Source organism: Vanacampus margaritifer, chromosome 17 (genome assembly GCF_051991255.1).
Source record: "Vanacampus margaritifer isolate UIUO_Vmar chromosome 17, RoL_Vmar_1.0, whole genome shotgun sequence".
NCBI classification, from domain to species: Eukaryota; Metazoa; Chordata; class Actinopteri; order Syngnathiformes; family Syngnathidae; genus Vanacampus; species Vanacampus margaritifer.
In genome coordinates, this window is record NC_135448.1 from 8,077,592 (window position 1) to 8,091,377 (window position 13,786).

At 36.7% G+C, this 13,786-nt stretch overlaps 1 long non-coding RNA gene across 1 annotated transcript; it reads left to right on the top strand.

Annotated features, from left to right (window-relative positions):
* The first annotated feature begins 2,475 nt into the window (after positions 1-2,475).
* Positions 2,476-13,514, top strand: LOC144037841 (uncharacterized). Its single transcript, XR_013289075.1, has 4 exons — positions 2,476-2,596; positions 6,805-10,972; positions 12,713-12,796; positions 13,025-13,514. It is a non-coding gene; the product is annotated as an uncharacterized LOC144037841 (long non-coding RNA).
* The last annotated feature ends 272 nt before the right edge of the window (positions 13,515-13,786 follow it).

Genomic DNA, 13,786 nt, shown 5'->3' on the forward strand with positions numbered 1-13,786 from the left:
AAGAAGTAGTATTTTACATACGTTATCTATATTGTAGGTTTTCACATATAATGGGTAGGTCTGAAATGTATGGTAACATTATGTGCTGCAATAAACGGATAGCAGTAGATCATAGGTTGGTTCCACCCAAAACACGGTTTCTGACCAAAAAGGTGGAGAATTTTTTTTTTTGTTTTTGTGAAAAGAATACAACTTTGGTGGTGATATTTTTTGCTTTTGTGACGCCTGAAATTATCAACAAAAAATCATAATCATTGTTCACATACTTGAATTTCCCATACACGTGGAAAAATATACTTGACGAATGTACATGGCAGATGTGGCAAAAATGCTTGCTGCCAACTACGCATCATTTCTCATCCACACCTGTTCCAGCAGCTTTCACTTTAGCCATTCACGACATACAAAACACTCCAGTGAACAGAAACAATACATGGTAATTGCACAGGTAAACTTGCATGGCTTTCGTGGAGCAGCTGTTGGCACAAGATGGATGTAAATGACATCACACGTCTTATCTCCCCTCTGAACCGAGGTAATGTCCCGTGAGGGAGCAGGTGTGTGGGGGAAGTCGGATCTGGAATGAGACGGATCGCTGAGGATTAATGGGTCCAGAATGAGTCTGCCTCATCGTCATTTTGGAGTTTGTTGGGAGTGAAGAAAAAGAAGATGAGGATGATGGGGGATTTAATGATACTGGATTCACGATTCTTAATCTTGACTGTTATTTTTGCATGCATTTTTCCTGTGAAAACCTGTTAAATGACATACACTATAGTCAGGGCAGATTTTATAATGCGGGAGAAGTATACAAACTGTAACCTCTAAACTTGAATTCAGTCCATTACAATATTCTGGTCAAACCCTTTATGTTTTTACTTCTTTTTGCAAAGGCAATGCTGCTACTATAACATGAACAATTATTTAATTCATACAACATATATATATATATATATATATATATATATATATATATATATATATATAAAGAGTATGTATGAAACAAAATTGTGTTATTAGGAAATGCCAAAACATTAAAACATTTATATATCCTAACTATGTCAATTTAACCGTTATTAGTATACATGCTAAAACATTACAGTTTATATATTACTGTTTCATGTGCAATTTGATTGGCCCCTAGATTAATACCCCCATGGCAATTATAATTTTTTTGAGTGGAGGGATTATTTTTTAGTTAATTTTTTATTAATTAATGTATTTCTTTACATTTTTATATATTTATTCATTTATTGAAAAAAAATGTTTAGAGACCGCCAAAATTTTGGGGAAATCGAAAAAAAAAAAATATATATATATATATAAAAAAATATTTTGGGAAAAAAAGGAGAGAAAAAAATCTGCAAATATGCCAGGGTCAACTGTAGTTGTAAAGTTGTAATATCACCCTTCGGCACTAGATGGCAGACATAGCTTGGTTGTGCTTGGACTGGGTCCGCTCTATACTACAACGTGAGTCGGCCTAATAATTTTTTGGAACGATTTATCTTAAGCATAGTAGCTCAATAATATTTTGGTTTCTGCCTTTCTGTAAAATTTCTGACAATTTTGTGCTTCTCTACTTCCTTTTATGAACATTTAATGGCTTTTTTAAATGAATTTTTTAAACATTTTTTTCTGCCTTTTTGACATTTTATAGCTACCTTTTGAACATTTTGTTTTATTATTATTTTTTATTTATTCAAATCTCACATTTTTTGCAATTTCATGGTCGTTTTATGGTAATTTTCTGCTTTTCCTCTACCATTTTGGACATTTTATGGTCACTTTTTGGAAATTTTTAGGTAATTTTTTAAAAACGTTTTCATCTGTCGTTCGTCTCTTTTTTTAACATTTAAATAAATTTGACTTGAGATTTGGATTTTTGAAAATGTAATTCCTTTAAAAAAAAAATCGAAATCAGTAATTAATTTAAAGATTATTTTATATAAAAAAATATGTTAAAAAAAAAAGCAAATTTATACCAGTTTTTGTTAGAGATCCACAGGGAGCGGATGAGTTTACAGTCTATATAAACCGGACTAAAGAGCCACGTGTGGCTCCAGAGCCGCAGGTTGGATATTTTATGTATGCATTGAAAATTTTAGGAACATTTAAATTAGCATATATTTGAATGTATATCCATATCTAAAATAGCATTTTTGTCATACACCTTGACACGAAGTGCAGCAGCGCTAAAATATTAGCCCCCTTCTGCATTTTAGTAGCTCATCGCCGCTTTATTCACTCACTGAACTGAATTCTTGCTAAGGCCCACTGTAATTTAATAACAATTAGAGAACTTGACCAAGCAATTCCTTGTTTGACTTAGGTTGTTGTTTAAAGTGAGAGTGTTTACAGTCAGTCTATTCCTGTATGAGGTAATGTATTGTTATGACTCATAAAATATAAGCATACTTGCTTGTTGTTCACACTACAGTAACATCAAGGACAAAGTTATAAACAAAGCATTAAATAGCTGTGTTGCAGCACAAAGCCTTATCGTGATGTAACCAGCGTGAAATCAGCAGAAATGATTTACATTCATTGGGCAAATCCTCTGCGGACCACATCGACATCCTCCTGTCAAGCGACGGTACGTTTAGAATCATTTGGGATAAATCCCATAATCGTTCTGTCGCCTGCGGTGAGATATGATTCCCGCCAAATGCCATGACCTGAGATCACCCAGTTACGCTGGAATCACGCCCGTCGTTGGGATTTGAGGAAAGCGCACGCCGTAAGCGATCAGAGGACCCATTGTGCAGTCTTTCTTGAATTTCCAAATGAAACGTGCGGTTTCCAAGCTCGATTGCTGCCGGAGTAAAAGAAGAAACCGCACCAATGTCTCACAAAAGCCTCAGTGTATGTTTGCCCATGTGTAGACCGCAGAACTTAATTCTAGCTTTTCTTATGCACAGACTCTGTATGTATGGAATATGATTTTATGTAACCAATGCAATGTTTTTATGGCCTCTCACAGTCATTAACCACTGGCTGACAATACATTTTTCCTGCATGCATAGAGAAAAACAACAAAAGGAGAATTGGTGTCTTGAAATGTCAAGGGTTAAAAATGAGCTCTCAGATTTGGATGCACATGCTTCCAATTAGGTCTCAAATAGGCAAGAGGAAACCGTTTATTTGGGAATATTACTGAAGAATGACTTTAATTACCTTGGAGACTTAAGAGGGGACTGGATGTATCATTCTCAGCACAAAACACTCTTAATTAGTTAAACCAACGGGGGCAATGTGAGACTTGAATGCACAGAAAATAAAAGGCTTGAGTATAATTTGCTCCTCAATGCCCAACTAATGAATGATAGCTGTAAACAAAGGTGAAAGGAAACAGACAAGAGCTGAATCATGAAAAGGGATTGTATTTATATTTATTTTGCCACAAAAACCACCATTTGTCTTTAATGAAGCGCCACAGTAGAGATTAACATCAGTGGCTTTCAAACTATCAGTAGTTAGAATGCAAGTAAGATCTATTGAATGACACTATTTTGTTGCAAAGCTCAGCTAATTAGATTACAATTATATTATGTATTAATAATGCAAGCAAAATTTTATTTTGACCGCCTGATTTATTAGCCTAATTAGAATCTGAGTTTGTGTGTTGGCTCATAGGTAGCCTGAATTACTTAACATCCTTAATGATAGGAAGGTAATGCTTACAGTAGAACTACCTTTAATAATAATAATAATAATAATAATAATAATGATAAAGAATTTTGCCCCATTTAGGTAGGTGTGACAATCAGCGATACTTTAACTTTAATAATAACAATAATAATAATAATAATAAAGATGGATATAATATATATGAATTATAATAATTATAATAATAAAGATAATAATTACAAAGATGGATGATAGTAATAATAATAACAATAAAAAAGATGATGGATAATGATAATAGTAATAATAATAATAAATATGGATAATAATAATAATAATAAAGATGGATGATACTACTACTACAAATAATAATAATAATAAAGATGATGGATAATAATGATAATGATAATAATAATAATAATAATAATAATAATATATTTGTGTCAGGCTTAACCCTGTCTAACATTGCATAAACTATATTCTGCTGTACTATACTGTAATTGCTGCTGTTTTTCTTTTAATCTGCCTATGTCAGACTAATGCTGATGTAGTGTAGATGCTCCCTCTGCAATAAATCATCAAGTGCAAATCTTGCACTCGACTGGCTTGGGATAATACAGTTTTATATTCAGCCTTCTATGATTGTTACTGTCTCAAAAATAATACTTTTGAATAATGACAGCTCCTGCTCGAGCTATTGTAGTGCACATTAATGCATCATGTATAAAATTTTTATTTTTTTTTTAAAAAGCACATTTACTGTGGCAATATCACAGTTCTGAATTCAAGATTTTTTGTCATGATGAGTCAGTGAAAGTAACAATTCTGGTAAGGGAGAACACAATTCAAGAGTTTAGCATCTACGGCCAGTAACCAAGTAACCAGTTTAGAAAATGTGGTGTAGGTAAACAAATCTATAAGGAACAGGAAATGTTCAATTACAAAATGACTGTTTAACTGCATTTCTTCACACAAAAGTTTGCATTCCATTTATATAACATTTATGCAACTAGCATGATATGCAAATTATGGTGGCTTCAGGCGCTTTTGCAGCTTTGCGTAAAATCTCTGTATAAATGTTCCCTTAGTCTTGTCAGTCATTCCCTCTTGCTTAATCAGTTTCTGCTTGCCCTGTGTGTCTTAAGCTAATGCTAATGCTAATGCTATCTTGGTTAACAGTTCAACAGCGCTAAACAAGGCTATGCACCCACTATTATCCGTTTTTACTTCCTGGTAGGCTGCTACGTACTTCCAAATATGGGCACACTAGAATCGCGTCATTTTGCATTGTTGTGCGATTCTTTCACACTGACTCTTTTCACAGTGACTGAGTGCAGTGTGAAAAGGGGTTAAAGCCTCCACTAGCTCACCAGTTTGTCGCTGGGTTTTTCCAATTGCGAAAACGAGGCGCTCTAAAGTGGTCACGCCAGCGGACTATCCAAAGGAAAGAAGCATTTTCAGGGTGTAAGCTAGCTAGCTAACTGTTCATTGCAATTGTGTTTGAAAATCACAAGACGTTCAATACAGTTTTTTCTTACTTAGATTTTCTTACTCAATAAATTGAGAAGACCGTAATTATATTTCAGAGTCCATTTGGCGGTGATGTTGGAGCGAATCCAGATCATCCCATTCCAGCCAAATTAATCGTTTATATGCCGCAATAAATTGATTTATAACACTTATCCAGGTGTGCCTGTTGGACTATTGACAATTTAATTTGACTATTTCCCATTATCAATTTATCATGTTACCAGTCACAACTCCCTGATCCAATAGTTCTTCTTTAACCTGTTCTGACCAAGGGTTATTATTGTTTTGGAAAATGGGTTTTGATGGTTTCCTATTCTTACCAAATGTTTGGTAGGGTTTCTTTACATGTAAACAATATGAAATGCGCCTGTTCTTACAAAAATACAATAAAAATAAAGCGGATTTAACAAAGCCTAACCTCAAATGTTACTAAGATGCATTTACTGTACATCATCGTATACTGTAAGAGTCAGTTTCCTTCCTTTCATGTGCACTTTGTCCTACATATTTGCGTATTTCTGAGAAAAAACAGCAACTCTGCTTTCAATTGCTTCCAGATGTGGAATGCCAGAGATAATCTGTCTTTGTGGATCTCGGCGAGAACGGGGTTCCTTGCAGAAGCTTAAAGGTTCAGGCATTCGGCCCCAGGATTTTAAACATCCCGCACGTGCACATTATAAGAAACAGAAATGCTTACATCGACTCACAGGCATTCAAACCTTTCAGGTGATGGAATTTGTGATTTTTGCTGTAAATCCTTTAGAGTCAGTGGTTCGTAACCTGGGTTCGATCGAACCCCTGAGGTTCGGTGTGTCAAGTCTCAGGGGTTCGGCAGAGGTCAAAACACACACCTGCCTCAAATGATTCGTGATTATGCACCCCGCTTGGCACCATTGGCTGCAGGAAATTTGGTGAGCTCAGTACTGGACTTTTGACTTTTGTGATGGTACGTCATGTGATTTCTTTATTATTGTAATACCTTCAAACTAACTATGTCGAGCAAAAAAAAGAAAGTTGTCGGACGAATATGTGCAATATGAATTCACATGAACGTACACTCTAAAAACAGTTGGGTCAAAAGTAACCCAATTATGGACCAAAAATGGACCGATCTACTTTATGGGTCAATTTGACCCAACTTACTGGGTTGTTTTATACAAAATGACCCAATTTTTTGACCCAAGTAAAGGATCTGACCAATATTTATGAGTTGTTTTAAACTAAAAGACCCATTTCTTGACTGAAAGTTGGGTCAAAAAGATCCAAGTAGAGGATCTGTCCATTTTTAACCAATAGTTGGGTTGTTTTTGACCCAACCGTGTTTTAGTGTGTATGGTGTTCCACAGGGTTCAATTCCGGGGCCTCTGCTGTTTTCATTGTATGTGCTGCCCCTGGGTTCCATCTTAAGAAAACAGCGGTGGTTGTTTTAAAGTGCTCTATAAATATAGAGTTGAGTTGAGTGATGAGCAAATTGAGCAATTCTAGTCCAGCTCAACTAGCTAGCTATTAGCAAAACTAAAGGAACACTTCCTTCAACTGCTACAATCTGGATTTGTCGTAAGAATTCCATTAAATACTTGAACAAGATTAATTTCTTCCCCGTGTTTATCTTTATTATTTACAAAATGTCCTCCATTCTGTTTACAGTATCTACAGTACTTCTTTGCCGATCACTTTGGAACGAGGGGATGGATAACAGATGCTTACTTAGTGAAAAAGAACACAGGAAACCCATCCAAAAGAAGAATCCTGCCTGCAGATTCCATTTTCCGACAAACAAGAAGGACGGATCGTTGGATAAGACAACATAAACAAAATCTCAATGTAGTTATACTTTAAAAGGAACAATTTTGTAGGCTAAATATTTAATTACTGTTGCACACAAAAGCAGCCAAGAATCAAGTTTCCCATTTTGGAAAAAGATTGTTTGTTCCAAAATAACCAGACAATAGGTGAAACTATTCCTGGCTATACATACAAAAGTCTTTTGTAGTTCTTGAAACGGGCTGAAAACGTTTGTCCTTAAAATGGGAATGGGAGGCCTCATTGGACACCGAGCTATGTTATTGAAGGATTCTCTAGTGGTCAGTGAGGCAACGTATCAAAAAGAAGGCAGATTGCAGATCATAAAGCAAAACAAGCTCACATTTCTCAAAACAGACTGCCACTGTTTCAACAGAGAAGCGAGGCGTAGAAAAATAATACGCTGGATTCCAGACTCGGCCTTTCGTTGTCGCCTCGACAGAATGTGAGGCAAAAATTGGAGCTTTTCTTGCATCACCTACAAAAACAAATGTCACATACCAAACTCAAATGCCAGAAGTGAACAAAGTAAAATATTTAACATATTTTGGGGAAAGTACACGGTGTTGTTTTACCCTGTCAATGTTTGTCTCGTGTGTGTGTGGTTTTACTTTTCTATTATTCTTTGTTCCGCGATGCCAAGGCAACTCAAATTGGAAAAAGTTTTATTCAAGAGCGGCTCGGTGTGACATCAGACAAGCATCTCCAATGAGAGAGCAGATGGCAGAGTGATTTAATATTATTTATATTATTATTAACTATTATATATTATTATACTTATTTCCAACAAACATACCATTAGGGGTGTCAAAAAGTCACGTCCATGTCAAAATTTAGCAGTAATAAATGTAATAATGTATATTTTTGTGGCCACTGGGGTCAAGATGTATTTTACAATTTTAAAAATGTGCAGAATTTCACGTTACTTCATGTTAAAGATTAGACAGCTCTTAATATGAAAAGAGAAATGCACTGAGCACTAACGTCTCACAAATGCAATTATGCCATCTGGTGGCAGAAAAATGACCCAACACAAATCAATACCACACTCGTTTTTCTTTTTAATTTTAACTACATTTTATGAATTATTATGAAATTACTCAAAGACAATGCAGCCATGTTTCTATTAAACATTTTTTACACTTATATGTAAGAGTATGAAAACGTAAAAAAATTTTTTTATTGTACTTTTAGAACAAATATAAAATTGCCTGCCTCCTGAGTCTTTTTTGTTTTTGCCTGACCTCCGCAAAATAAACTGTTACCTTTTTTTCTACCACTTGTCGCCATTTCTGCATTATCCAGACAAACCGCAACATGCTAATGTGAAAAAAAAATTATGAAATGAAAAAAATTAAGAACAAATATACAATTAGTGATTAATCGTGAGTTAACTATTGAAGTCATGGGATTAATTACGATTACAAATTTTAATCGCCTGACACCCCTAACCATTAACAAATCGATTGTTCTCATTGCCCCAGTAGCGTAATATTAGAAAACTACATGGGATGTTTCAAACTCAGTTTGACAATAAAAGATCAGATAAAACACACTATACTGTGAAAATGCAACTTCAAACTATAGCAAGCAATTAATTAATATTTATAATACTTTGTATTGTTAAAGTCTTGTATTTCCTGTCATGTTGGCTTATGGCACATTTCTACTTCCTGTACTATCACAACTTAAGTGATGACTCAGGGGCATCAAATGAAGCTTATATTTCAATTGAAGCCGTTATTCATCATCTTCGTATACATCATTGTACAGATCACTTGAGACAATTTATTTTGGGAATGTTTGCACACTCGCCATTTTTATGATTAGATTGTTTGGGCAACGTACACAATGTGTTAATATAGGAAGTATGAAGGCCCAATGAGGCAAGTATGCCAGTGGGGAAAAAACAATTGCAGAAGTGGAGTTCATCAGGGAGTCTGTTGCATCCCACAGAACTTGGTTTATTTTCAAACATCCAAATATTTTTTGTGTTTTTTATTCTGTTTTGATAGATTTAGGACTACATGGACCTGGTTTACTAAAGAGTTGCGCAATTGCTGTTCACTTTGCACATTCTGGGAAAAAAAAGTATATGCAAATAGATTAATTTAGCAAACAAAGAGATGTGCTGTATTAAACCATGAAAGGAAGTGCAAACGCTGTAAACATTTGTGAAATGCCAGGGGCAAAAAAATAAAGCGACACGTTATCTATTCAAGTAATGTAATTTTAGCGATTCCGATTCATATAAGGGATGAAATGAAAGCAATCACAAAGAGTCATACAATGTCACTAATTACAGAACTTCTTTCAACTATGGATTTCATTGTGTTTGGTTATTTTCAGTGCAGTTAAACGCACATGGGGGTTGCCAGTTTTTACAGGTTTGTCATCTGCACTTCATTTTTGTCATGTGTGACGTGAGTGATTAAGGGATGGCGGACCCAAATGCAGGAAAATAAGGCAGTGAAACAGGAATCAAGTGCAATGTGTGGCACTGTAATGAAACATTAGGGACAAAGGTGAGCAGACAACCATGACTGGACATAACGTGACTGGACTGGTCGCCGTGACTGGGCTGGATTGGTCACCATGAATGGAAAAGGCGGGGCTAGACTGGTCGCCACGACTGGACAGGACGTGTTTAGACTAGTCGCCATTACTGGAATTAGTGTGATGACTTGGCTGTGGAGTGGCTATGACTTGGCTTGGGCTTTGGCTTGGCTGTGACAAAGACGGCTTGACTGTGACGAAGACGGATTGGCTGTGATGAAGATTTGACGTACGAACTTCCACACATAACGTACACAATGCACCCAAACTGACTGAACAAACCCCACAAACTAAGGCCCCGCCCACACGTAAGCTAGTTTCAATGTATCCTCACAGGTTTCTTACCGGTTCGGCTGTTCGTCCACACGGTGGCGCGGTTTCGGAGCTTGAAACCGATCACTTTTGAAAGCGGGCTCCAGAGGGGAAAGATTTCAAAACGCGCCGTCTGGACACCTTATGTAGGATACTCTTCCAGTGATGACGCAGCTCGATTACGACGCAATGTCGCAGCCAATTCTTGCGTGACTGCGCGAGAACCGTCTGTAAACAACAATGGCGGATAGCCGTGACGTAGTCGTTTTCCGCAGCCTCCTTCGCTTGCTTATGCTTTTGCAGCAAAATATTTAGCTTCTTTATTCCCACGTTCAACAAGCGGCGTTGCACTTGAACCACCCGCCATTGTCACTTCTGCTGTGTTGTTTTGATACACGCAAAGCCATGTTTGTTCTGTAGATTGAAAAAGTGTTCGTCGTCTTCGCTGATTCTTCTTCTACGCTTTCCGTTAACTCCCTGTGGCCGCGCTACAGCACCACTCCAGACTTGGCATATACATTACAGCCGCTCAACCTCCTCAGCTTCTTCTATTGGACACACGCAAAGTCTTGAAATGCTTCTGTGCGTACGAGATTTGTTTGAGGAACAAAGCCGGCTTTACTTCCGTGTGGAAGGGGCCTGAATACACCTTCGTTAATTACTTGACAAGACACACCTGGGGGAGACACAAGCGGCTGAGGGCACTGTTAGGTTGACACACAGGGGAAGGGAAGACACACAGGTGGACGTGGTTACACATAACGAGACGAGGGGAAAGACAAGGAACACAAAACAAAACACTGAACACCTGATATCAAACAAAAACCCAACCCCACAGAACCGATACATAACATTTTTTTTTTATTATTAACATTCACTCTTCTATCAGTAGTAATAACTTATTTTTCTACTGTCATTGGACCGCCTATACTTCCACCTTCAACCTTTTTCACCTCTCACAAAGATGTAAGGATGGGTGCCCAAACTTCTGGCCTCGGAACAAGCACTTGCCTTGTGAGGCTGTGTTTGCTTTCTGGGGTGTTTTCACAGCCTTGCCGGGCAGATCACACCTCTGTGGGCAAGCCTGTGTGTTTGGGAATACTTCTCTATGTACTACTCCAAAGCAAGTGTGATTTTGTTCAAGGTTTGTGCACATTCTTCACAGTGTTGGCATTCTTGTTTACAGTACTCTGTTGTATGCATTTAATTGAAAGTAACCTGCGGGAACGGCACGTACCTGCGGCCTTGTTTATCTGGTGACTAATGACCCGTCCACATGTTTTCAGAGTAAACAAACATTTCAGGGAAGTCAGTGGGCCTTAGAAAATCAAAACCAACAGTAAACACGCCCTCATGAAATGTCTCCTATAGGAGATGATGGTTTGGAAAGTGGCTACAGAAGTTGACATAACAAACAAACTTGAGCAGTAAACGTAATGACAACTCAAATAACAGTTTTGCACGCGATGAAAGATGGACTTTATTGTTAACTAGACAAGTGCAATTTCTGGAGAAATCGCGTGGGAATGCTGAACAATGATGTTCAGTTGGAAGTGGGCTTGGAAAGTGGGACTTTGAATGAAAATGAACGGGGAAATGTTGATATTTAACGTTATATTGTGCTAATACAGTAAGTAATGTTGAATCAGACAATATATACCCCGGGAGGCATGAATTTTTGGAAGCAAGTTGAAATTTGTTAATCGAAAGTATTATGTGGGAGTTGTTACACGGGAAAAAAAGTGTGCAGAATAAAAAGCGCCTGATATAATTGTAATAATAATAACGGTTAGAAACAGTTAATAACGGTTAGAAACAACATGTGGGAATGATGTTCAGCATTCCCGCAATGATGCTACTTTAATGTATTCATCTGTTTTGTCTGTATTTTCTCCAGTTGTGAGTAATTACAATCTTAAAACCTCTCAATCTTGTAGACGAATACAGAATGCAAATCAATAAATGTGCATTCCTGTTTAAGGGAAATAGAACAGCAGGTTTAGCTTACCAGCAGCACGTGTGTTTGTTTGCTGGAGCAACTGTATTGATTTTGTCTTTTTGCCAAGCACTGTCCGTGCTGAAGGTCAATACTGTCTATTGATTTGCCTTCAAAATTCTGCCACAGGGTATTGGACGATAATTAAGATAAAGATATTTCATACCCGGTTAATTTAAATGTAGCACTCAAAGTCATTAAATTCGACTTTTTGTTAGCGGGAATAGAAAGTAGGCAACCGTTGTTGTTTTTTTTCTGTGCATCTTTATCATAAGGTCACTGCAAAAGATGATATTTATCTTATATTTAACAACCCCATACAAAAACTCAACAAAAATGCAAAGTATGCTTCTGCTACTACACTGTCAGTGAAAAAGAAGAAAAATTGCATCAAACCAGCGAGATAAACCAGACCAAATAATATCCAAGCATCATGCACTCTGTGTTTATCACACCTGTCTCCATCCGAGCTTGCCTGCTCATCTTCCTTCCCAGATGACTTAAGAGTGGAAGTATTTCACGACCTTCACAGCATTTATTGCAAAATGACCTCAGGGATGGGATTTCCCAAAGACAATCTCTGAAGAGAATAGTGCACATGTACTTGTTTAAAAAAAAAAAAAAAGATGGGTTATATTTCCTGAGTATGCACTGTAAAACAAAACAAAATAAAAACAACAGAATTTCGCTGTTTATTTGATTTGATAGATTTTCCTATATTTTTCAAATTTAATTTTCAAAAATAGACTAAATTTAAAATAACATGAAATATCACTGTAACTGTGAAAACACGCATTTCTGTTCTTTTACAAAAAAAACATCAACAAAAAAAACACATTAGAAATGTCATGGCTCACTTTGATTTATTTTCTTTGGGTCCTTCCTCAGGTCTCCTGACGGCCTCACGGCTCTGGCTGGGTTCCGAAGTGTTCGGTTTAGGTGAACGGTATGGGGTTTCTTAATAGATTTTAGGTAAACTAATGAATACACACTCACACGCACGCACACACGCACATGCACATACACGTTGTCACCCACATACAAAATAAAATTAAAAACATTTAAAAAAGAGAGAGCAATGACGATGACATGTAAAATCGGTAAAATTACCAAATGAACAATACTGAGCTCTCCAGAAAAAAAAAAGAAATGTCATGGCTCGGCTCTCAGGCCTCTGTGTTGTTGTTTTTTTCATTCCAGCGCCTGCGTGACTGGTGGGCGTTCCCTCCACTACCACACCTGTTCCCCATGAACAATCAATGGACTTTAAAAGCGACAGAGTCACCACTGCCAGATTATTCATCTTGCTCATTGCCGTACTGACAAGTGTTTATGCTCGTGTTTTCATTGCCTATCATAGTTTTTTTTTTATAGGTTTTCACGTGTCTTGTATTTCCCCCTCGCTCTTTGTTGCACTTTCATAGTTGTTGGATTTATAGTTTGCGTTTCTTTCACCGTTACCATTACTGTTACCTGTGTGCTTTTGCCATGTTATTCTAAGTTGTGCTTTCTATTTCGTGTGAAACCATATTTGCTGTTATTTCTTGCTTTTTGTAAACAAGCGTTTTTTTTGTCAATGTTTATTTTTCTCCTTGCCTTTTGCAACTGTCCTCCGTTGTGTTAATTTGTAACCATTTTTTTTCGGGTGGTTTGTTTCCGCGCATCATTGTGGAATAAATCTCATTCCTCATTTCGTGTTCTGCGTGCTTTGGGATCCACTCTCACCGTCTACCCCGGTGACATAACAAGAAATGCATATATTTATTGTTAAAATATTTTCACACGCGAATCTTAATTTCACAAATATGTGTCTGTTATTTAAGGGAATAAACTGTAAAATGCCATTTTAAAACTATTGAGAAATTAATACTAAAAATGTGTAATTTTACGATAAATTCTTTGACTGTTTACTTTTTATTGAAAATAACAATTCTTGTAATGCCCTAAATGGTAACATTCATT